Genomic DNA, 25,449 nt, shown 5'->3' with positions numbered 1-25,449 from the left:
AGTATTCAAGCATTTGAGCAAATATTGACAAATGAATTCAACACTATTATGCATTTTCCCAAATTCTTTATTCGTGGCATATGTAACTGATTTCTCCCTGAATGGGCACATGCAAGATTCCTGAGCATGTGAAAGGTGGTTAGCAGAGAAAATAGTCTTTGAAAAATAGCTCTAGAGAGAACACAGTAGATGTTTGTGTTCTAGTACACCAGAGCCAAGAGCATTGCAGAATGGACAGAGATTTCAAGACGTCTCCTGCGCTTACAGGTGTAGTTCAGTTCTACCAGGAGCTAAGGCTGAGAACCAATCAGGTTACTGTAAATATATAACAGAAAAATAGAGATCCAGTGTGATATATCTTTTGAGTTCCACTTACTCGGAAGCAGTTCTTCCAGATTCAATTCCTCACAGAGAAAATTGCCACTATAAGGTATTCACTCCAGAAGAAGAGTTACATCTTCTTCCTACAACCATTCATCTTTGCTATGGCTACAATGGAAAATTACATTTTTTGTAAGGCTTTTAGTTAGAGAACTGTCTCTTTTTTCTTTTTGCCAGCGCTTGCATTTTGCAGGACTTTTAATATAAGAATATTAGAAATTAAAACTGAAGTTAATGAGGAAGATTTCAAAGTGATACCACTGGAACTAAACCAAAAAAATTGGGTGATTTTATTTTTTTATTTTTTATTTTTTTACTAATTAAATCATTATTACTTGCCAGATGAATGTTATTCCTCAGCAGTATCAGAAAATTCCAAGTGTTTATGGCTAAAGACTGGCAGGCAGGGTTTAAACAAAAAGCTCAGTAAGAAATCCTCTTCCCTTCCCTTCCCTTCCCTTCCCTTCCCTTCCCTTCCCTTCCCTTCCCTTCCCTTCCCTTCCCTTCCCTTCCCTTCCCTTCCCTTCCCTTCCCTTCCCTTTTCTTTTTCCCTTCTATTGCAAAACCAAAGACTGTTTTTGTTGAAGACAAAACAAGTCAGTTTAGTAACATTGGCCACCTGCAAGTAGGGATGTGATTTCCCATTAACGATAATGTTTTTCCTTGATTGAGAAGAGTCATCAGAGATAGCTGCAGAACTGATTCTCAACACTGTCTTCTCCTTTGATAACATCAGACTCCTTGTCCAGAGAAAGAACTTCCCTTCACATGAAAACATAGACTGGACTAACTGGACCATGTACATGACTGGGGCTTTTTCTAGTACTGGTAGCAAAATCTCCACCTGTTTGGAGAGGCTAGAAGGTCCCTGCCCCATCATTGCAGTGACTGATGGAGGTCTCCATGGAACAGGCTCCTGGCAGTTGCTGTGACCGGCTCTAGGCCAAGCAATGCATGGGGCTTCATGTGCCGTGTGCATGGCTGACAGACAGTCTCTATGAAGGCACAAGTGGGTTTGGCTGTAGTAAAACCTCCACAGGAAAGGTTGGAATGCTGGTATGTTCATTTTAACCAACAATAACTCTTTCATCGAAGGACTGTCAGAAAAAGGGGCTGCTTTTATTTAATCTGTTCTTTTTGTGGGTAAAAGCTACATCTTTTATCCTCAAAATAGATACATTTAGCCATGCATAAAGAAAGAAAAGTGAAGCTGAGAGATGCCCTAAGATTTAAGTTCAGTATATTTTGCTTCTGGCTTCATTAGATCTGTTCTTTCTTGAACTGAGCAACTGAGTCATTCCACACAGGAAAATTGCATAAAGCAATCTGACTTTCAGAAGAATTATTATTAATGCTGAACCTTGGAAAAAGCAGTGAGAAGCCAACGTAAAGTACTGGGCACGTCTTAATGCCAGCATGCCAGTCTCATATCACTGAGCTACGTTCAGTCTGCTTTTCTCAGTACGTTCTCCTATTGCATTCAGGAAAGCAAAGTTATTTCAGTGGAACAACAGCAAGAACCACTCATGTCCTTCACACAACACATCCTATGTGTCTTTACTGTCAACTAATCTGATTCTTGTGTGAAAATTCTTGCCCTGTCAGTTCATCAGAAAAGACCCAATCACATACACTCTTAATTCAAAGATAAATCACGACAGCCTTAAGAAACCTGCACTGAATACCAAGTGGCTGATACCAGAAAATTAAGAGCACTTGGCAAATGACAAAGGCACAGTCCGTCCCTTCCCATGCCAGCCTGCTGCTTCTACTTAGTTTACCTGGTGGGCTCTGGATCTCCTGGGGCTCTGGGTGTATGATCTGGCTCCTTGCCTGTGCTCTTGTCTGTGGGTAAGATATCAGGCCAACACTGAGGACCAGGTCCATTTGGCACTGATTCTGCCACATTCTTCTCTGATGCCTTGAGTAAAGCCCAGGACAGCCATAGAAATTTCCCCTCTCTGGTAAACAAGTAGCATGTGCCATCTTTGCCACTGTGAAAGCCCAGCTGTACTGCTTCAGGAAGAGCACTGGGAAAGAGTTGTTTGTATATCTGTACATATATGCTGCCTCCATTTATGGGAGGCAGTTGCTGACAATGAGAGGCTGCTTGCTTTTGACGTCTGACTCTTGATAAATAGAATCAAGTCCTTGACCCCACTTGCTGTTCTGTATACAAAACCCATCCAAACCTGTGTGGTGGAAATGAACCAAAAGGGAAGAAATTGCAGCCGCTTCCCATGAAAGGTCACAGAAAGAAGCAGGGAGGTCTGCTCCTCCTCATTTTCTTGCCTGCCAGCACAAAGTGAAGTCATAATCTTTTAACTTCAGTTTCCCATCTGTAGAAAAGGACTGTTTCTCTGCTCTTACATAAGGCCTGGGAGAATAAAAAATTAATCTTTTTTGAAGCAGTCACACTACAGCCACAATAAAGAGACAGCTTCCACTGGCAAGATCTTCAGGGCTTGTCTTCCTGGAGTTGACTTTTAGCCGAATGCTACACTTTAGTATGCACTGCGTGCACATATATGCACTACTTTGCACATGTAGGACTGATGAGAAATAACAGGCTTTTCGAATAGTTGAATCAGTTAACTGGTACAACATTCATATCTGTGTCCTTAGAAAGATAAAAAAAAAGATGTTTCAGTGACTTAGTTAATAACAGCTACCTTTATTCTTAAAATTTTCCCTCGTATATCTCCAACTTCACTCCGTCCCTTCTAAATACCTGGTGTCTTCTGAGTCACAGCTCAAGGTCCAGCCAGCCCTAGCAGTGCTCTGGCCTGATGGGATAAGTGAGATACCCTTGGCAGCTCAACTTCTGCTGCTTCAAATATTTTATGTTTGGCCTTCCTTGCTGTTTTCTTTAATCTAAGTCTGATAAAATCTGAAGGCAAAAAATACATAGTTAAGTTTCACAGTGACCAAGGATTGCCTGACTGAGTTGATGGAAAAGATCTTTTAGCCCCTCAAGGGAAGAGGAAGAAAGCATCAATCATGTAACCTATAAAAACATTCTAAATATTCTTTCATAAATTGTTTAGCTGTTTTGCATGTTACAAAAGATAATTTATCAGAGTTATAGATAATGGCACAGTAACAGTCAGATTAATGTATAGCAATACCCAATGTATTCCATCAAGCCATTCATGTACATAGCTAGATAATCAGTCTATTACTAACCTAACTGGGTACTCAGGATACTTATAATGAGTTTAATTTAGTAATAATGAAGTATTGCTGATGCTAACGGTGCTATCCAGATTAATAGGTTTTAAATGCTTAGTGCTATTTTATTGTCTCTCTCAGAGTAATGAACTGTGTCTATATGTGCACTGTACATCAAATGATGGAGACTAATAATTCAAACAATGTCATTACAGTGGTGTGTATATGGGACATCTGAGAGGTATTTTTATTGTGCATTAAAGAACCAGGTTGAAGTTTAGGGGAAAAATGCTTTCAGTGTTTAATGTGTGCAACAGAAACTGTAAATAGCTGACAGAACACTAGGAAATTGGTAGTGTCTGAATGCCTCACTCAAACCATCTGTCACACACTTCTTTGGGAAAAAAAATCAGAAATGTTTGTTCTGAAAATGCAAATTATTATTTTTTATTTATTTCCAGTCACGTAGCTGGATCTGTTTCTTACACCATGTCTGTGTAGAGATATGATGCTTACTTAACTGCTTCTGAAAAAGGTTGTGGAGGCTGAGAAATTTAGCAGTCCTCAGTCAAGATAAGCTTGAAATCTCTGTTTCAAGTTGCTAAAGGAAAAGGGTAGATGAGGACACGCAGAGTAGAGGCTGACAAGTGCCTAAAGGTCCTGTCCAGGTCTGTTGCTGCATCCATTGCTGGATGTGTTGCTGCCACGTTAATAATGCTGGAAAAAAAGGTTTGCCCCAGTCTCTCTTGCTTGCACTGTGCAGGCCCCACTGCCAGTGTAAGAGCAGCTGTCCTCACTGTCAGCATGGCCTGCCCAGTACCAGCACCCACAGAGAAGGTGTTGGGACAGCACGGAGGGGCAGACAAAGGACGAGTGTCAACACTCAGAAGCGCCGTGAACTGACATCACTGTGAGCAGCTTGGGAACTTTGCTGCAGAGCATCGGCTCAGCAAGTTGCCCAAATATATGCCTGACTGGAGGTGCACAGAATATCAATATGAACTTACTGAATCACATGCTTTAACTTAAAGCATGTTATTAAGTGCTACCTGAATTGAAATGATTTCCTTCTCAGTGTTTCTTCTCTTTCCATCCAACATAATCCTGTTTCTTCAACCCCTGTCACTACATACTTCATTTCCCTCAGAATATTTCAGCCATCCTCTAACTCTGTCCGCCCATCCTGTCCTCTGAGGCAGTCTCCACCTGACTGTACAGAACGGGGCTGGAGCACAGCAGCAGCTCTGCCCACAACAAGTGGCTGCTTGGTAGTCAGTGTATTTGCAGGCATGGAATCAGATGTCCATATCAGCTTGTTTGGGACTGAGACCTATGTGATGAAGGAACATCTGCTTTGTGCACTGCTTCTGGCTGCTGCTCTGCTTCTGTGGCCCTGAGGAGACAGAAAGGAAACAAAGGGTTTCCAAGTCTACTTGAAATGAGGTTGAAGCAAAGTTGGTGTTGGCTTCTTCTCCCACATAGCAGTAATAGGATGAGAGGTAATGGCCTTAAGTTATGCCAGGGGAAGTTCAAATTGGATATTAGGAAAAACTTGTTCACATAGGGAGGGTTGTGAGGCAGTGGCACAGGCTGCCCGGGGAGGTGGTAGAGTCAGTGTCCCTGGAGGTATTCAAGAACTGTGTGGATGTGGCATTGAGAGACATGGTTAGTGGGCATGGCGGAGATGGGTAGACGGTTGGGCTCAGTGATCTTTGAGGTCTTTTCCAACCTTAACAATTCTCTGATTCTATGAAGTCTTGCATCATGTGAGTGAGGCCTTCTGAGTTTTGGTCACATCTCCCCAGTTTGTTGACTGAACTATTTCAGGAATCAGAGGGTCTTGTTCTTGATTGTTCTGACAACAGTTCCCTGAAGCCACACTTGAAGCCTTCTGTCTTCTTAGGACTTAGGTATTGTGCTGTCCACAAATGTTCCTCTTCAGCTGAATGGTGCAGTGTATGCAGATAATAACTTGTTATATTCAGTGAAAGGGGTAATGCCTGGATAATCTTCGAAGTCCTACTGGGATGATGATGGAGGACAAGCACTGACAAAGGCTGGCAAATCTATCAGGCTGATGTACTGTCAAAATAGCCCATTGTCTCCCCTGTTAAAAGTATTCTGCTCTTACTTTCTTTCATTTGTCTGAAGCTGTATCTTCAGATACAGTGATTTTTTTTCCTCATGGTGCCTCCCACTATTTCACTAGATCTGCCAGCTAGATTTTTAAAAATTTTTTTTATTCTTTAATTTTTTTATTTTTTTGTCCAACATCTGTGTTAATTTACAATTCAGGAACATGAAATGCCTTTAGACATATTTGGATTTTTTTTACATTGTTTTTTTTGCAAAGATGTAATTTTGATACTTTGAAAGAAAAGCATCTCACCTACGCTGTTTAACAGACCTTTGTAGATGCCTAGGGCAGAGAACATAAGACAAAAAAGTGGTTTGTAAGTTATTGTATGGGTGTGAATGAGTTTTCCCTGCCCATTGCTTACAGCTGCTGTTAACTCCTCCACCGCTTCAAACGTTTATGGAGTATTGAAATATAATTACAGTTCAAATGAAGATGTCATGGAACTTTTAATTTGCTCATTCAGTAATCTCTTGGTTACTAAAACAGACTGAGAGCCAGGAACGCTGGTAGTGATGCTGTAGGCCCAGGAGTCAATTTCCATTTCTGTGTGTTGGTATCTACCAATTGCCTATCCCCAGCTGTTCCGTAACAGAATATTCTTATTACATTGCCAGTGACAATTTTTAGCTTCAGGGTAAAAATGTTTTTTAAGCAGTCAGTCAATGTCCTTAATGACCAAAAAGACAATATGACTCTTTTTTTTTTCTTTTCTTTTTTTTTCCATCTCCGGTCTTTTTTCATAATTATCCTGAGACCGCAATTAAAATTGTTACTCAGCAACAGTAAATGAATGCAGACGTTTTAATTTAGAAGTGCCTACTAACGTGATTCTCAAAAAACTAAGAAAACCGTGTATACTCGTATTAGTAGTTGGAGAAAGGAAACATTTTATTAAGTGTACTGCTTTGGGCTCACTTGCACTTCTCCCAGAGGTGTGTATGAAATGTCACTGTCTATGAGAAAGGATGGAGGGCAGAGGATTGTAAAGTCCATAACACTTAAGCATTTGTTTAACCTCAAGCCCAAGAGAGCATCACCAAAATCACTCGCTTTGTTCCTGCACTTAGCAATAAGAATACCTTTACATCACAGCTTTGCTTCATGCTTTATTGTGCAATACCAGCTATGCAATTTTATCCAGCTCCCATTGATGTAGGAATCGTTATGCTGTCTTTAGTGGGTCTTAAGTAAGATTAAGTATTCCATTAGAGAAATGTTGTTTCCATTACAGTTTACAGCAATTTTAACATTTAAAGACTATCATTAAAATACGTAGCTCTATAACATACTTTATTTGTATAAGTAGCAGATTGCTACTTACTGGCAACTGGTCATGTATTAATTTTTCAGAAACATGTTTCCTGAATATGACTAATGACTCATATTCTTTTCATATCTCTTTATTACAGATGAGTGCTATGTGGATTCTAAAATGCAAAACATATGTTGACCAGCTAATTGGAGAGACAATGTCTGAAAAAATATTACAAGTTCAAAAAATACAAACTTCATACGAAGTTTCCCACCTTGATATTTCACATTTATAAGCATTCCGAAAATAGAGCTTATATTGATCTTTTTGCTATTAGGGTTGGCTACATCACGACAAATCAGTATCTTGCTAGAAGTCTTTTAATATACTTGGGTTTTTAAAGTAGAAAATGTAATTTATTGTTTGCCTCTTCCAAATCTTCTATCTGGTCCTTCTTTTGGAGCAGCGCAGGGCACCCTGCTGGTTGTCAGGCTGAGTGTCAGTGCATGCTCAGTTCCGGCTCATGCTCTCCTCGTGACTAATAATAATTGATTAGATGCCACCAAAGGATGGCCACTGTTTTGTGGTCCTGAAAAGCTCCATTAGAGGCATGCCTTGGGAGCTCAAGGTAGGCACAGGCACAGTGCTTTTCTTGCTCCCCTCCTGCACCTTCCTTCCAGTCTGGGGATGGTTTGGTTTGCTCAGTCCTGTTGCGAAGCCACTCTAGGTTTTCCTTCTCACTCTGCTCTAATTCCACCACAGCCTTTCCTTGTAAAAAAATGTGCCATCATGGCTTCATGCAATGCTGCAGCTTTTATGGCTTCATGCAATGCTGCAGCTTTTATGTCCTTCCCCTATCTGTCTCCTAATAACTGATCTGTCCTCTTGGCCACGTCTGAGCACTGCACTGACATTCTTGCAGTACCGCCCACAGTGACTCCTAGACCATTTTTGGTCACTGATAGCTAGTGTGGATATTCTGACTCTGATGGCATATTTAGAGTTAGATTTACTGAGGCACTGGCACAGGTTGCCCAGAGAGGTGGTGGATGCCTCTTCCTGGAGACTTTCAAGGTCAGGCTGAAGGGGCTCTAAGCAACCTAATCTACCTGTAGGTGTCTCTGTTCATCACAGGGGAGCTGGATTATTGACCTCTAGAGGGATCCCCTCAATTCCCTGATTTTTCCTTGGTCTGTGGTTGCTGACAATGAGCTTTACTTCCTTTGTTTCCCGCACCTGTGTGAAACCTTGAGAAGCATGCTTTTGGGTATCACAGAGATTTTAATATGCCATATGAAGGGGTAGTTAAGACTACATATGGTAGAACTGATAGAAACACTTCAAGCTGTTACATGTCTCAAATTGTGCATACATTAAGATTTTAGTTTTAAAACATTGTATTTCATTTTTTACTTTTCAACTGAAGTTTTAATTATTTTTTTTCATGAGAATTTTTGAGAATGAGATTTCTTAGGAATGAACAAGCCCGATACAGATGCATGATAAGCTTCAAAGACGTGCATTAACTGTTAATTTCAGTGGATCAGAGTTTTAGATGTTGTGATCATGTACTGTGCATACATGAGAAGAATTTAAATCAGACTGGAAAATGAAAGGCTCTCATAACTAGTTGTTCAGTTTCCAGTCCCACAGGTTTTAATAAAAATCATTGTCTTGTTAAAATATTAATTTATGATCTGCCACCACAATACAGATGAAACAACACTGATCAATGTTTCAACTTTTTTGACATTTCAGTTATGCTCTGAAAGCGATGCATGACACTACATGGAGAACTTAATGACAAGAGCCAGTGAACTAGAGGACACCATCTAGGTGTGTCGAACAAGTCGTGGCAATGACTGTAAAATTGTTTTTGAGCTTGTTCAACCAAATGACTGACTGGAGGGAGTGCTACCAAAAGGAGCTGCTATCTGACTGGAGGAAGCTGTTTGCTCATTTGTTAAAGTCCCACTAATACCTACGCAGTAAGGGCCGTGGTGTCAGTACAACAACATGTCTACTTGTTGTACAGATTAGCCCCAAAGTCTAAGCTATCTTAAAGGTATAGGTTCGATTCTTGATATTTATCCCACAAAAGTGGCAATGTTGGAGTAAGGCTTATATGTGTTTTCAGACTGAGGATTTATTCCGATCTCAAATTGCCTTGCTTACACATCAGTTAGATGGAGCTAGCCTGGATGATGTTTCCTCATGTGCATCTTCATAGCCTTCCAACTGCTGGTTAAACTAATTCCTTATGATTAGTTGTGGAGTTTCCCTTTCTGGAGATATTCACGACCCACCTGGATGCTTTGCCACGCAACCTACTGTAGGAAACCTGCTTTAGCAAGAGAGGTTGGACTTGATGATCTCTAGAAATCCCTTCCAACCCCTACAGTTCTGTGATTCTGTGTAATTCCTTATTAAAATCCTTGTGTGAAGGCCTGCTAAGTTGAGGAAAGGGAAAGAAACCGCAGGAAGCCCTATCCAACAGGAGGTGGCCAAGTCCTTCAGCAGGTGGCACGCTTTGCTCTGGATCAGCTGTGAGCAAAGGTACTGTGGGGTGCTGGGGCCTGTGGGAGTGCCCTGGGACACAGAGCAGAGTGCCTCTCTGTCCCTCCCCAGCCCATATAGAAATTCTCCATACATGGGAGCACCCGTGCTTTCTTTGGGTTGAGAGATGATGCAACACTGAAAGTCACCTATTTGAGGAGCATGCTAAGTGAAAGTCTATCGGGCCTAATGGGAATACAAAGATGTAAGTTTTTAGAAAATAAAGGCACTTAATTATTCAGCTATATATAACTCAAAAGTTGCTAAATCATGCTGTGCCTTTGGCAGGCTCTTACTTCAGCTGTTCCTAGAAAAAGTGGGGCAGCAGGAAGGGTGGGGTGAACGCACCACTGAGTGCAGTATACAAAGTAGGTGGGAGCTATTACTTTTCCTCCAAGGAGAAATAACCAGCAGTATCAAGTGCTGAGATCACTGCTTGTTAGAAAGGCAAAATATTTTCCACAAGTGTCTAAAAGTGAGGGTCTCTCAGAACCCTAATTGGGTTGTGATATTAACGAGAATGATCAAGGGAAGTCTGGCTGTAGTGCTTACAGGGTTTGTTTATCTCACGTTAGAAGTGCATGCAGTCACTTGGCTGAGTTTCTGGTCAACAGTGTATGTTTTCTTACTTGGCTTGCTAAGTAGCTGTGAAAAATGGAAGTGGTTAAAAATCATCATGTTTTATTTAAGACTCCTTTCCCAGAATTCATAAGCTTTAAAAAATATTCCCACAAAGGGACGTAATTTCAGACAGTTTGGTCTTTTTCGTTCTTTCCCTGTTGCAGGGTCAGGTGATGACATGTTATTATCAAGCTGCTGATGATCACACACAGTATGCTCATTCTGCATCTGGAAATGCTTTTGGTGCAGAAAACCACTGTTTTGAGGGGGAATGTTCAATATAGCAGAAAAAAATATATATTTTTCCTTCAGGAAATAGATCCATTTGTTCACTACCAGGCAAATAATACTCTCCTTCCTTCTGGCCCTTGGCCAGAGGTATCTGCACAGTGACTGACTCGAGCCAACCACACTGGCCTGGGCTCCCTCCCACCATTTGGTGCTGTGGAAGCTCAAAGCTGTTGCAGATAAATGCTTCACGGGAACTCCTTTGTGCTCTGTGGAGGAGTCCCAGGCACACTCCCTGTGAGGAAAGATTGCTCCTGTTTGCACAGGAGGGCAGATAAACAAGATGTGACAGCCCTGCGTCATACAACACCCATGGAGGTGCTGGGAGGGTGACCCAGCAGCGCCTTTTCTCAGAGGGTGGGAGGGCAATTGAGCAACATGAAAGCAATGCGCTCAAGTGGGAAGGTGGAGCACTGTGGCTGGAAATGCGCTTTATGGTATTGAATGACTGATATGTGAAACTCATGGCTGCTGGTTATCTATCCCAGAGGGGTCAGCAGAAGGTAAATACCTCTGAAAATAAAAGTCCACGCAGTTAATGGGAGAAATGCTGCTGTGCAGGCTGACTTTCTGATGCATTCACTATCCAGAGCAAACCAGGAGGCTGTGCAGCCCTATGGGCTCTGTCTCCCACCTCCCCCAGCCCCAGGGCGCAGCACTGCAGCCCCTGTGGAGGGGACAGGGAGCACTCCTCCAATCAGCCCCTCCTGACGGTTTCCTGATGGATGGCACCAACCCCCCTAGGTGTGGGAAGAGTCCTCTGGAGGGGCTACGTAGGTAATAACTCTGTGAAGAGATGGGTAAGAGCTTTGCAGGTCCCAGCTTAGGGACCAAGTGATTTTTTTTCCCAAAGGAAAACAGGATGAATTCCTTTCAAATTGTTGGCTATTTTGGGAATGGTGATTTGACATCTCAACTCAACTAGGAAAGCTGAAACTTGTAGAAAAGTTATGTAATGTTTTCTATTATCTGCTTAGGGAGCGGCACCATTTACAGAACTGATGGATTCTGTATGTTCTGAGATCAGACCAAGTTTTCAGAATAATTTATAGTGTTTAATAAACTGCGAACATCGCTGCTGAATACTGTGGTTCTTTATTGCATTTGCTACCAGCAGTGGCTGTGGCGGCCAAGGCACTTTCCCAGCAGCAACGATGACTTTTTTCTGATAAATCCACAAAATGTGTCCTTAAATAACAGCTGTAAATCTCACAAATCTCACACCTGAAAACTCCCTTAGTTGTCACTGTAGAGCGATAGGTTTGTTGGGTGTAAACGTAAAGGGGAAAAAAAAAAAAAAAAAGCAAGCAACCAGCAAACTAGGAGGAAACAGACGGGATGGTGCAAAGGCATCCTTATTAAGTTACGTTGTTGCCACATCCAGGCGCGAGAAAGTGATTCGGACAGCTGCTGCCTCTCCACCGAGCTGCTGGCAGGAGCTGAGGAAGGCTGTCCCACCTGCTGCGGGTCGCGGCCGGTGCTTTCTCTGCAGCTACGGCCTCTGCCCCGGGAGGAGCGCCCGCTGCGGTCGTGGTTGAGCGGTGGGGACGGAGGAGGCTCCGGCTTGGATGCTGCCGTGCTGAGGAAGAGAACGTAGTAGGGGGCACGTAGGGAATCGTGCTGAGGTTAACTAACGTAATGGGAAAAAGGCTGAATTTTGAAAAGCTGTCACTGAGCATTTTCTACTTTGCTTTCAGGACAGTGTCTGATAAACACTTTCTTTAATGTAACTCTGGACGCTGAGTGTTGCTGTGCGTGAGCTGGTCACGTCTTGCGAGAGCAGCAAGGGAGAACCAAACGGCGCTGGCGTATTGAGCGGGGTGAAGTAAGAGGTTCAAGAGCTCGCGGCCGCCCAGTAGGGCGGGAGAGCCTCTATTCAGAGCAGCCCCCGGCACCGTTGCCTGCCCCTGATTTCACCCGACACCGCATCAAATAGGCTGCGAGCCCAAGGTCAGACAGAGTAGCTCTGTCGGGCAGCGCTCGGTGTCAGCAATAGCAGCGTCGCACGAGAAACCAAGGGAACACAGGCGGGCGCGCTGACAGGCTTCGGGTTCGTCCCCTCACCGAGGTGCCCGCGGGTGCGAGCCCTGCACCTAACAGCCACCAGCCGTTGTAAAGGAGGACCTCGCCCTGTGGCAGCGCGGCCCGGCGGTGCCCGGCCCCGGCACTGAGCGCGGCGGTGCCCCGGGACTCCCCGCTGGAGGGTCCGCAGCCCCCAGGGGCTGGGAGCCGTGTAGAGACGTTTGCTCGCGCCCGTGCGGCGAAGAACCCCGCCGCCCTCGGCACGGCACTGCGGCCCCGCCCCGCCGGTGGGGATTCCCCTGCGGCCGCTCCGCTCCCGGCGCCGGCGGAGGGGGGGACTGCGGCGGGAGCGCGGCCCCGGCTCGCCCCGCCCCGCGGCGGCCGCCCGACGTTGCGGGCGTTCATTGGCTGCGGGCGGCCCCGTGAGAAGCGGCGGCATGTTGGGGGGGCGGCGGTGGGGGCGCGAGCTCCGGCGGCCGTCAGCCGAGCTGAGGCGGCGGCTCCCCCCGTACCACGAGGGCAGCTGACAGGGCGGCGGCCGTTAGGAAGGGCCCCGCGGCTCTAGGGCCGCGGCAGCGCCGTGCCCCCGCGCGTCGGGGGCGAGTGAGGGTCGGCCGCCGGGGCAGCGTCAGCCCCGGCGCTGCGTTCCGCTTCCCGACAGATAATGTGATCCCGAACAGGCGAGAGCCCGGGGGGCGGCGCGCAGGGAGGGAGGAGAGCGGGGGAAGGAGACTCCCACGTCCTCCGAGGAAATTCTCGGGCCGGAGGACGCGCAGTCCCCGTGCATGGCAAGCCGGGACCGGCTCTCCTGGGAGTTCCCTCCGCGGGGAGGGGGAGGGGGAGCGGCGCTCTCCTCCGGCGGGGAGCGGCCCAGGCCCGGCCCCCTGCCCCCCCCACGCCCTCCCGGCGCACCTCTCCCTCTCCCCGCGCCGCCTCCCGCCGCCTCGCGCACACACACACGCACACGCGCGCGGGCGGCGCCCATCACCCCGCGGCCGGGCGCTGCCGCTCGCGCCCCGCTCGCTCCCCGCCGGCGCGCGGGGGGACCCGGTGACGTCACGCGCGGCGCGCTCCCCGCGCTCGCCGCCCTGCAACTTGTGCGCTGGGAAGCGCTGCCAGGAATAGCCCGGCCGAGCGGCTGCGGAGCGCGGCTCCCTCCCTCTCTCTCTCCCTCCCTCCCTCTCTCTCTCCCTTCCGCCCGCCCGCCGCCTCGCCGATGCCGGTCTCTGCCGAGCGGAGGGAGAGCGATGATCTACCTTAAGATAAATACGTGAAACAGACGCCCCTTTGGCTGCTGGAATACCGCTGTCTGTCTTTATATAAAGCAACGCCGCCGGCCACCTCACTCCGGCGCGGAGCGACGAGAGCGCCCGGCGGGAGCGGCGGCAGCAAAAGGGCACCGGGAGGGCTCTCCGCGGCCACTCGCCAGGTGAGCGGCAGCGCTGCCGCAGCCGCCCCCCGTCCGGATGACAGCGGGGGACGGCGCGGGGCCGGGGCTCGGCGGCGGGGCCGGGGCCGGCGGGGTGCCGCCTCGGTGCGGCGGGGCGGCTGGGGGGCGCGGGCGTCACGCCGCGAGCGGCGCGGGGAATACCCGGCGACCGTATGCAGATGAGGGCAGCGCCTTGCGTAATGCCCTCCCGCGGCGGGGAAGGGGCATGGTCACCGGCGGGCGGCGGGGGGGCCGCGCTCTCCTCGCGGTGGCTCCCGGGGCCACCCGGCGCGGCGACGGCGGCGGCGGCCGCAGGGGGGTCCGGGCGGGGGTGCGGGGACGCCGGGCCGCGTGTGCGCGCGCTGCGCCTCGGCGGCCGTTCCCCGAAGTGGGTGGGACGTTGGCCCGTTCCGGGAATGTTCCATGACGTGAGAACGCTACAGGAAGGGGGTTAACGAGGGGCTCGGCCGGGGCCCGCCCGCCCGCGGGGCTCCCTCCGGGGAGCGGCGGCGGGAGGTGGCCGGCGGCGCGGGGGCTGCCGGGGGCGCGAGCCCTTATGTAACCGGAGCGGCCGGCGGCGGTTATGTAAGCGGCACGTCCGCGCCCGGCGCGGCCACCTCGCGCCGAGCTCCCGGGAGGCGGTGGCGGGCCCCGGCGGGGCGGGGCGGCGGAGGCCGGGGAACCCCGGGCAGGGCCGTGCGGGGGGAGTCCGCCTTGTCGCCCCGCGATAACGGCGCTCCGCGTTCCGTTTCCCAGAAAGGGAACTCTGTTTTTCGCGTTAGTCGGCGGTGATGAGCAAACATTGTTTTGATACGTGGGTTTTGGGTTGTTTTTTTTTTTTTTTTTTCCTTAATATGGAAACGGCAGAAGTTAAACTTCTCTTCAAATATTAAAGAGCTTTTTAAATTGTCATTATTGTAGTAATTCTTAGGCAGTTTTCAAAATCAAACTGATAGCAGTAGTCAGTGGAAATGTGTAGCCGGGTAATTTTCCTTCTCTCTTACTGAAATGGAGCAAACTTCGCAGTAACCCTGACCTTGCTCGAACGTTGCCGAGCACGGAGCACCCCGTGTGCCCTCTCAGCTGAGGGTACCGCTCTATCTGCTCCTTAATTTGTTCGCTTCTCCCGCACCCGCGCTGCGGACCGCTGTGGCGGAGCGCCGGCTGTCGGGCTGCGGGAGCCGAGGCAGCTGCTGGCCCCAGGCCGCCCCAGGTTGGGGGTGCCGGCACGGAGCCCGCCGTGCTTTGGCCGTGAAGGTGATAGCGGCCAGGCTCGAGCAGCGCGTCTGTCCCTACCGATAGGAGCGCCGAGTTTGCAGCCTGTGGACGTGCTGGCGTGGGCGCTCGGTAACCGGGAGGTTGTGTTCATTAACAGTGGAATCTTGCCTTACGCTTCCAGTTAGCAGATGCTTCTGAATCTTTAGGTATGGATTATGTGAGATTTCCTTTTTTGCTTTGCCTCATCTTCCAAAAAGCGTTTGCTGTCTAGATGAGGCTGGGAGGCATTTTCCCACGTGAGCCTTTCAAAGTCACTGCCGTCTCCGCTAAGTGCATTTAAGGCTGCTGTGATTGTCAGCCATGCAAAGGACAGCAACAGGGCAGCGTGGGACAAACCAACGTGCTGCCATCACTTTTGTTGATAGAGCAATCCAGTGTTGAAGGTTTGCAGCATACAGCACTGCTCCAGGTCTGCATCCCGCTGCAGTAGTGGCAGCGTCGCTGCTATGCTGGGAGCAGAAAGAGCAGCTCCTGCCGCAAGGCACCCGTGCAGGAGACCTTTAATTGCGCACCCAAAGGCTGTGGCAGTACAGATCGGCCATTTGCAGGCAGATTTTTAGATTCTCGAGTGACTGATTGCCTCATATGTGAGATCTGTTTACAAACCTTCTTGTTACTATGAAGACAAAACAGAGAGCCATATGAATTCATGTGGTCCTTGCTGAATAATGGTACATGTGTCTGCCTGAGCCCTTGGCAGCGCATCGTGTTTGGTTTGTGTGGTGGCACCCCCACAAGGCCATTCTTTGGGCTTTTAACTGTGATACAGCTGGCCATCGGTTATGGGGACAAACTTTGTAATAGAGCTGGAAGCTTTTTAAGCCTGAGATGTCAGTGTTTATTCAGGTTGCTGTTTTTCTGAACTAAGTTTACACAGAAATGAAAGTAATGAGTATCATTTTGCATGGCCTCCTTCTCATGGCTTTCAAGCCATCAGCAGGGGAATTACTGTTACTGGCAGGTAAGGGGAGTAGGGAGCTGCGTGTTGTGTGCAGGGGATTAACTTAGCTAATACTGCAACACGTCCCATCCAGGAGGGCAATGCTTGCTGTTTGCGTGTTGCTGTAGGTGGGAAGGTCGGTTATGTGGCTTGTCAGGTGTTGTAAAATACTAGCAAGCTATCTTTGCATTTCAGCACGGTGTGGTTTTGTAGCGTGCTGTGGTTGGCTGCACTGATCGTGCTGCATCCAGCTCTGCAGGTGGGTTTAGCTCCTCCAGATCATTCTCACTTGGCTCTGTGTGTCACAATTCCAGGTTCTACCATCAGAGTGGAGCTCTGGCTTTCTCCAGCTGCCTTTGCTCGTACTTTAAGCTGGGTCCCGCAAGGGCTGGTTCCTCGTGTTGTGATGAGGGGATAGTGCTTTACTTGTCTTGCCTTGGTCAATGGAGAAGAGATGTTTGAACCTGAGAGCACCTGCTTATAAACCATCAGTCATCCCAGCAGGAGGTGTGATGGGTCCCAGTCTTCAGGGAGTGTTAATTGCTGATCCTCTTGGGAGCCCAACAAATGTGCTGTATGTGCAGGTTGCGTACCTTTGCTTTTTGAAAAGTCCAATAAGTTATGTGGAACTGCTTTAAAAATTATTTTATTTAAAGAGACAGCTTGTTTTTTTCTCAACAGATTTCATAAGCTGCGTCTCTGAAGCAGTGTGTTATGGATTAGAACAGCTATTTTTGAAATTACTTGGTTTTCTACTGTAATGTAACTCCCCTTTTGTCAGTAGGAGGAACTGTCTGGCAGTTCCTGAAGAAGCAAAGAAATTGTGAGAGGAGATGCAAGCTAGATAGAAAATGGAGAACAGTGTTTTGCACTGGTATGCTTCAATCAGTACTTTGGATGCTGCTTTTAATTAAAGTAGCACAGAATTATCACATAAGAATGTCAGTTTCAAGCTGTCTGTGCTATTTTATTAGGAAATAGCAGCTTTGTACGGTTTTGTTTCTCTCTGTAGGAAGACTTTGCAACAGCAGTTCTATTTCAGCAGGAAATATTAAAAAGCAATTCGTTGGGGCTGCATTTTTTCTTAAGTGAAATTAGCACTTGTCTGACATCCTGGAGGCAGAAATCCTTTGTAGGTGGAAGGGTTGGAAGTGTTTCCATTGTATCCGACTGGCGAGCCTCTCCTTGGACTTTGAGAAGTCGTCAGTCAGCGTAAAGGCTGTGTGAGCCTCTGGGAACATCCACTCCTTGGGTTCTTTGCTCAAGTGGCAAACAAGAGGCACCACATACTTCTGGTTTTAGAATAATGAGCTTTGCTTATAAGTGAAACAATTGACGTTAACTAACCACTCATTAGCAGTGGGATGTCCCTAGTAAGATTCTTCCTCAGAATCCTTCTCGTTAAGCTATGGACGTGGCAGAGAGATGAGAGGGCTTGGGCTGCAGGAGCAGTCTGATGTGCTGTTTCCAAATCCCTGATGTGAAATAATCAGAGGACGTAAAAGTGTCATGTGTAACGCTGCCTGTCAAATTAAAAGTCTCTTTGCTTGTTTCTTATTTTCTCGTGATTAATTTCTCACTATGATTAATACAGTCTGAATATAGGAGTTACCTCATGTGAGGAAGTTTTGTGCATTCTGGGTGCTTATTTTTGTTTGCCTTTTGGGCGCATTTGTACACTTGTAAAACAGTAAACCAGAGTAATAACAGTTGAATGTGGACCACAACTGTTTATGCTCACAGCATTGCCTGTGTTTCCATATTTGCTCCTCTTGCCCTAGGCATGCCTCTTTTACTGCTTTCTTGAAATTGAATGCTGCCTTTGCCTTTGTCACTGATTGCTGTGATTGCCAGCAAAGGTGTTTGTCTGAGTAAGCCAAAACCTATACATGCTGTTTGGGTTTTTTTTCCCCTCTTTCTTTGGACAGGAATCTCAGGGCTTGTGCTCCGGAAAATTTGATGGTAGTCTTGAAGTTCTACATTGCAACAATGTGGTTGTAATTGTCTGATAGAAGTTCCCCTAGCGTTTGATTGTGCTGGTATGATGAGCTTGTGTGGTGATTTTTATCATTTTTTTTCTGAGTGTTTATTCACATTCTGCCCCATCAAAGTAGTTCAGATCTCAATAGGAAAACTGTAAAACTTCTGAAACTGGTGTAAAAACTGTAAATATTGTACAAAAGTAGTTGGTAAGGTGTTTATGGCCACTTGATGCACACATGGGTTTGATTTGTTGCACCTCAATTTGTGTAACAGAAAATAATTTTATTGTGGGCTTTGGTTTTTATTTCATTTTTACTTGTGTTCGACGGTTCTCTTCTAATACACTTATCAAGTCTGAAAATTGCCACTCCAATATGAAAGAAATTTCTGCCTGCAGGAAAAAAACACCACACATATTAAGAATATAAGTTCACTTTGTTGCAGCTTCACTAAGCTGTAATAAACTCCTGCAACTCTGGCTGAAATCTCTCATTTATGGAAGCTGTGAAGAGGTAAAAAAAAAAAAAAAAGGATGTATGGTAATTATTAAAAGTTATGTTTTTGTGGCTCTTGTGTTGCAAAAGAGAAACTCCGTGTTTGATTGCTACAGAAAGCTTAATTTTTAAACAGTGGTTTATAGTAAATTCTGTATGAAGGAGAGCAGATAGATTATTTGCATGTGTAGCTCAGTTCGGTAGAAAGGTAAAAACTAGAGGAGTCAAGGGGAATTGAAATTAGAAAGTCAGATGGCATTTAAAGGTAATGCATTAAAATGTTTTGATCCTCTTTGTAAGAAAACCCTCACAAAATACCAAAGCAGAAAAAATAAACAAGAACAATAACAGATTATTTTCTGCAATTTATAGTGAATGTTGGACCTGTTTTTGGCTGCGGAGGGCTGGTGTTGCTCCTGGGCTGACCAGGCTAACCTCATCCTCCCTGGACTCTGGTGGCGTGCCTGGAAATTCCCCGTGCTGGGTTTGGTGGTGGGCTGCTGGAGCCTGGGTGTGCATTCCTTCTTGAGTGGCTTATGAGGAAGCAGTGATAAGGGATGTTTTCTAATAAGCAATTTAAAAGGCTGAAAGAAATATCCAATTACGTGTAGTAGAACATGATATCATCTCGGAGAATGTAATAGAGCAGAATGTTTAATTTTGTTGAAATAAGATTATTTAATGAACAGTTTTTCCATAAAGCGGTGTCTGTGCTTAGGCAGAAAGCAGCTTTATGTTTTAAAAAAAAAAAAAAAAAAAAGCTAACAGGACAGATCAGGGTTATTAGAATTAGTCTTGCTTGACAGTGTGTATTGTTCTTTTTTGTTAAATTCGAGAAATGGCCCCTTCTCTGTATTGATATATTTTCAATTTGTGGTTTGCACTAAAACAAAACACGTGTAGTATGTCATGAAATAATAGTATGGAATAATTAGTGGAGCTACCCATCCTTGACAACAAGACATGATGCTATTTAGTTTAGAGCAAGAAGTATTTAGTTTATGGCAAAAACTATTTAGTTTAGACCAAAGTCAGTATTCAACAAAGACTGAGCTGCTGGCATCTATTAACAGTGTTCGTCATTGTGTGCATGGCATTTGAGTGCGGTCTGTTCAGAAGGGTCCTCAAAGTATGTGGAGTTTCATGTCCCTCGCCTTCCAGAAGCAGCTGAAATAATTCACTTACCTGGAAAATGTGTCACTGTGTGCTCTATTGCCAGTTTAGGTGATGTTTGAGAGTGATTTCATAGCATTCCATACACGAATCAGCAATGGTAAAGAAGCACTCTAGAGATTAGTGTAAGCCTGTCTGTAGCTGACATCCGTGCATGCTGACGATGCCTAACTGCATCCTCTGTGACAACTGTGAACAGAGATTCATCATGAGATTTGAGTTTCTAAAACTCTACTGTTAATGTTATAGAAGAGAGAGTCCAGTTCAGTCTTCTGTGACAACAGAGAGAGACAAACTTTGACTTTTTCCCATTTTACATCAGCTATGTTTAGGAAGATGGTTTTTGTAGCTGGAAATAGTTCTCTAGTGAGAGAGTTACTCATATTTGACCAGATGTTCGTAGACTCCTAGAATTAAATCCCAATGCTCTTTTAGTCAATAAAAGTTTCTACACCAGTAAAGATACGATTCAACTATGAACTTTCAGACCATAATGTCAGACTTCTTGGTGCTGTGTGATATGATAGTCTGTTTTGATTACCAGGGAAGGTCACGATACTAGGCTCAGAGTAAAGCAGTTTTGTTTTGACATCTCTGCAAAGTTATGTCAATACAATTGTTTTCAAAATTCTTAGTAAAATTGTGTCAAACGGGACTTGTAGTCCATTCTATTATTTTGTGCATGATCTTAGAGTAGCAGCATGGTTCTTTCAGAAGTTAGAGAATATTTTGACTGCTCTGTTTGGCTAGAATTTTTGTTTCCTTAAAGCTCAACTAATGCATAAGCTACGTGTTTTTAATTGTGACGTGCAGTTGTGGTTAAGTGTAAGGATAGGAGTCATTTATAATACACTTGAGTTGGAAATGATGTTACTGAAATGGTGCTTTGTGATGTTTGATATGATGTGAAAAAAAAACCCTCACAGGATGGTGTTTCTTGGAGAGCTAGAGCAATTCCAAATAGGTTGTCTATACCTCCCCAGTAGTTTGGTATGATGGCAATGAAGTTAGGATGGAGCGTGCACTATTAAGTTATCTGCCAAATTTGATGCATATTACGTATGTATTGTTCACATCATTATTTTTAATCTCTGATCTACTTAATTACTAATTAAAAATATATACAAATCTTTACTCATCTTTGACGTAATTTATCATAGTGAGCAGTGTTAATTATTGGTAGAAAATCATTGTGTATTAATAAAACTACTGCATATGATGGTGTAACTAACAGTACATGCTTGAGACAGCTACATTTTTTTAAAAGAAGTAAGATCAGTACTGGTACAAAGTAGAATGAAAATTTCCATAGTACCTTTCTATGGTTTAATTTGTTATTGCCAGGACTTTGTCTGCAAAATGTCAGGAGACAAAGGGATGACAAAGAACATTAATGTTCTCTTCTTTGCTTTTAGCTTAGCTCATTAATAGTTGAAAACTGTTGTCAGATAGAATGGCTTAGGTTGCAAGGGACTTTACAGATTATCTAGTTCCAACCTCCCTGCCATAGGTAGGGTTGCCACCCTGATTCCATTAAGCTGGTTAGTGGTCTCTTTGTAGGCAAATATTCATCACTCTCTGTAGTGCTCTTATGAACAAGCTCAGCAGAGAGGTGAGAGAGTAATAGGGAAGGAAATGAGCATATATTGGGTCCTCCAAAATCTGTCTTTTGGAGGAAAGTCAACATTACATCATCATGTTAATGCTTGTTTTGCTTCTGGTTTGTACATATTTCAGTTTCCCTAGTCTTCCACAATGGAAAGATAGTCTGGATGCATTCACTTGTAGAAGGTAAGTGTGTAAAAATAGGAACTTCTGCTTTAGTTTTGGTCTGTGTCCTCTATGTGATGCTTTACAGTAGTGCATCTTGGTTTTTGTTTGTTCTTTCACTGAAATTGTGAAGTAGCTTTCTGTAGGCGTGCCCTGATTTTCCTTCCCTTGCTCTCCAGATCGCCCTCTACCTGGCAGGCAAGAGAAAGACTCATGGGACAGTGGAGTTCCTTTACACACACCTCTTCTAAACTTCAGTGCAGCATATTTTCTGCAAATGGAGTGAAACCTTATAATTCACTTTCTCTCTCACGCACTGCCTTAGTAATTCAAGAAGAAAGTGAGAAGGGTACTAAATAGACATTTCTGGATGTACAGTGAATGAAAGCCTAGAGGGGAAGTTTAATAATATGTTAAGGGAAGGTTTGAGTATGAGTTGCAGTGGATTATAATTGTCTCCAACAAGTTATTTTAGTCAGATCGAATCTCCCTCTAACTTTAAGTCCTCAATCTAAAAAATATTAGTATTTCAGCTTTAAAGTCCCTGTCAAATTGTAAACCATACGTGTCTGTTTTGATGAGTGACTAAGGTTGATTAAAAATCACCATCATGGCTTTGGTGATAGCATCCCCTGATTTGCACTGATTCCTCCTCAAAAGAATTACCCTCAAAATACAATGAGGAACACCTTCTTATCTTGCTTGATGCTTGCAGGTAATTTTCTTTACATATGCTTATGCACTGTTTTGATTTATTTCAGTTGAAGTATCATTTGATCCTGCTCAATAGTTCAGCCCACTTAACTAGCAAGCAAGGGAATAAATTAAACCAATTTTGGACAGACACTTTCTCTGTCAAGTGGGCTGTCTGGCAAACCAAGAGTATAATAAATAGATTTTGTGGCTATTTACAGTCTGATGTACTAGAAAACAGCTATGCTTCCCAGTTGAATTACATAACTTGAGTGGTGGGGTTGTACCCGTGTTTTTCTTGGCCAAAGAAATGCAGTTCTGTACTGTACCTTACCTACTTGTATGCTTGCTTGATCAGTGAAACCTTATCACTTGGTTCTGGAACTGCTTCTGAAGAGGATTTGAGAAATCTGTATTTCATCTTAGTTTGTGCATACTGCCATTTATTTTTTTTTAAATGTGGTTTCATACCTCCTTGTTTGAAATGATGTTATTGCTGAGGCTTTTTTGTTTGTCTTGTTGCTTTTTTTTTTCCTGCTTGTATTGTTCAGCATTAAAAAAAAAAAGACATAAGAAAACTGTTTGTAATAAGATTGTGGTATAACTGATCTGTCCTATGTGTTTTGTTTTCCGTGTGAAACTCAGCAGTGAAGTAATGCTGAGCTGCATTTGCTTAACACTGATCTTTGGGTTTTTCTTTGCAGTTTCACACTTTTAAATGTAACTTTAAAAGAGCCTTGTACCTGTTGGGTTGATTAAAAGAAGGGGAGGTGAACTTTTTTTTTTAAATGTGCTAAAATGAAAATAAAAAATAAATAGGATACTGTATCAACCAAAGCTTATGACATGATTTTAAAACGTATAACCTTGGGCAAAAGGGGCCAGTTATTGGAGTAGTTCTTGAGTAACCTAATTGTTTGATAAGGATCCTTGCCTGTTTAAGTTGTTGTTGGTTGTTGGAAGCATTCCATTTCTAAATTTGTGCCTTACTGCATACCCTGAGGTATGTGTACAACCCACTGTAATTGCAGAGTTTACTATTTTATTAATTAGAGCTATGATAATATGTTGGCTCATGAATTCCCTCTAATCCAGGTATGGTCTCCTAATTGCCCAGGGTTCTGTAATTCCATTGTTTGTTGTGTGGAGGTGATGGAGAGTGAAAGCATGGTCTGAGGAACTCAAACCGTGCCCTGAAGCCTGCAGTTGGTGTGCTGTTGCAACCAATGGCTAGAAAGGTAGGGTATCTTTTTAAGGTGCCTGATGAATAATAGAATATGTAGAAGTAAACTCACTGTCTAATCCCAAGTACCTAAGACTTTGCCAGCTGGAAAGAAAGGGATGCATACTTTAATTGGCCTCCCTAACCATAACAGCGCACCCCTTACTATTTCTTTGATCTGGGTCTCTCCTGATTTCCTCTTTGCCTGAGTGGCTGGAAAACTTATATGTGATTTGCTGTAAGGCACACAACTGTGAACAAGCACCTGGTGTGTAGTAGCTGCTCCTGTTTTTAATGAGCCTTTGGAGTAGTAGGCATATGAGGATGTCCGGTCCCGTATTCTGTAAACTACATCTGGGTCAGGATAGTAGACTTCATAGTAAAAGAGCAGGAGGAAGCATCAGCAGAGGGACAATCTGTGGTGGAGTTAGGTAAATTCAGCATTCAATATCTGTAGCTCTGGGGAGGAATCATAGCTCCCTGTAAAACAGATGTAGCAAAACCCCATAACCTCAGGTAACTGACAGTTGTTTTCAGTGTCTGCCTTGCTGGTGCATCATCACACTGCAGCCCTAGGCTCCCACAGTGTGAGCTGCCCTCCCAGAATATGGTGGGAGGGCTGGTAAGGTCCCACACAGCACCTTGTGGGTTGCCTCCATCTTGCAATGGCTAGTATGGCTTTCTTTCCACAGCCCCTAAGACTGCTCAGTACAGCTTTTGGCTCCTCTACAAGGGCTTTTCATAGCTGTAGCTCCTGTGGCTTGCTGCAGCATGCTTTTTTCGTTTGTTTGCTTGTTTTTGGAACAGATGGTGTCTTACGTAGAAAGTTACTGTATTTCTGTATGACTTATTTATTTATTGCCTTGTCTCCCTTTTTCTTTTCTTTTTTTTTTTTGAGGTAGGCTTAATTTTGAAATCAGTGTTGGATTTATCTTCGATATATTAATGTTGTGTTTGTGCAGTATTTTGCAGCGCAGTGGTTGTGTTCTCAAGTGTTGATGGACACATTTTTGTCAAACGTGAATTTAGTTCAAAAATTTTAAGGGAAAATAACCTGTGAAAGAAGATTTTTGGAAAGAAAAGTAAATGTCATCTTAAACAAGCACTGTACTCGCTGGAGTACGGTTTTGTTTTTAAGTCAGTAGATGGGTTTTCTGTATCTAATCTTTGTGTTGTGTTTTTTAATTGATATCATCTGGTCAATTTGAGGGAAAATGCTATTCCCATAAGGAAAATATTTATTCTAAATATTATTGTTGCCTAGGATCTTGTTGAATTCATGAGATACAGCAGCAGTCAAGTTGATTTAATATTTTTAACATTTTTATAGTGTTTTCTCATTGTTTCCATGAAAGCAATTTCAATAAATATTTTTGCAATTGCTTTTGGTTTCTTGAAATTAGGCTACCTATTGTTGAAAACTGCAGGTTCTCAAGCATGGGTTTCAGATCTGTTTTGTAATGATTAGACATTCGAAATAAAATATAAATACTTGAGGAAGCCTCAAAGTGATCACTTGTCTTTTCCCTGCTTAGCTTCCAAAATGTAGTTTGTTCTGTCTAGTGAGTCTCCTTAATTTGATCCTTATATGTAAAGACAGCTGAGTTTGGTTCCATTCAGCCAAATCACTTTCATTTATCCATTTGTGTGTATGTGTGTATATATACGTGTGTGTGTGTACACACAAAACACACATATACACCATCTGCCTGTGAACAATAATGCATACCTTAAGTGAATGGGATCATCCCATTTGAAAGACAAAGTTTACATTTTCATGCTAAACCCAAGCCTTACTTCACAGCATTGTTTTTTTCTTTGCAATGCATGGTTTTTTCTTTTTTTTTTTTTTCCTGTAGCTTGTGAACATGTGGTCTTCTATGTGGAAATGTTCTGAGGTACATGGGAAGAGACCGGGAGACATTTGAGTACTTTCTGATGGCCTTGGCTTTAGTCGTGGTTGGATCATATCCTTTCACAGGGGCAGTCACTCGTGATGCTGCATCTAGACTGGTTTCCAAACATGATGGTAAAAA

At 44.5% G+C, this 25,449-nt stretch overlaps 1 protein-coding gene across 2 annotated transcripts in view; it reads left to right on the top strand.

Annotated features, from left to right (window-relative positions):
• The first annotated feature begins 13,492 nt into the window (after positions 1–13,492).
• Positions 13,493–25,449, top strand: part of HIVEP2 (HIVEP zinc finger 2) — a 125,352-nt gene continuing 113,395 nt past the window's right edge. For both annotated transcript variants that reach the window (XM_052702625.1, XM_052702554.1), the window contains exon 1: positions 13,493–13,860. The gene's annotated coding sequence lies outside the window, so the exon portion shown is untranslated. The remainder of the gene's footprint in view (positions 13,861–25,449) is intronic.

This window comes from Tympanuchus pallidicinctus, unplaced genomic scaffold (assembly GCF_026119805.1).
Source record: "Tympanuchus pallidicinctus isolate F22 unplaced genomic scaffold, pur_lepc_1.0 scaffold1, whole genome shotgun sequence".
Lineage (NCBI taxonomy): Eukaryota > Metazoa > Chordata > Aves > Galliformes > Phasianidae > Tympanuchus > Tympanuchus pallidicinctus.
The sequence above is the reverse complement of the archived record's forward strand: the minus strand, read 5'-3'. Positions and strand labels throughout refer to the sequence as shown.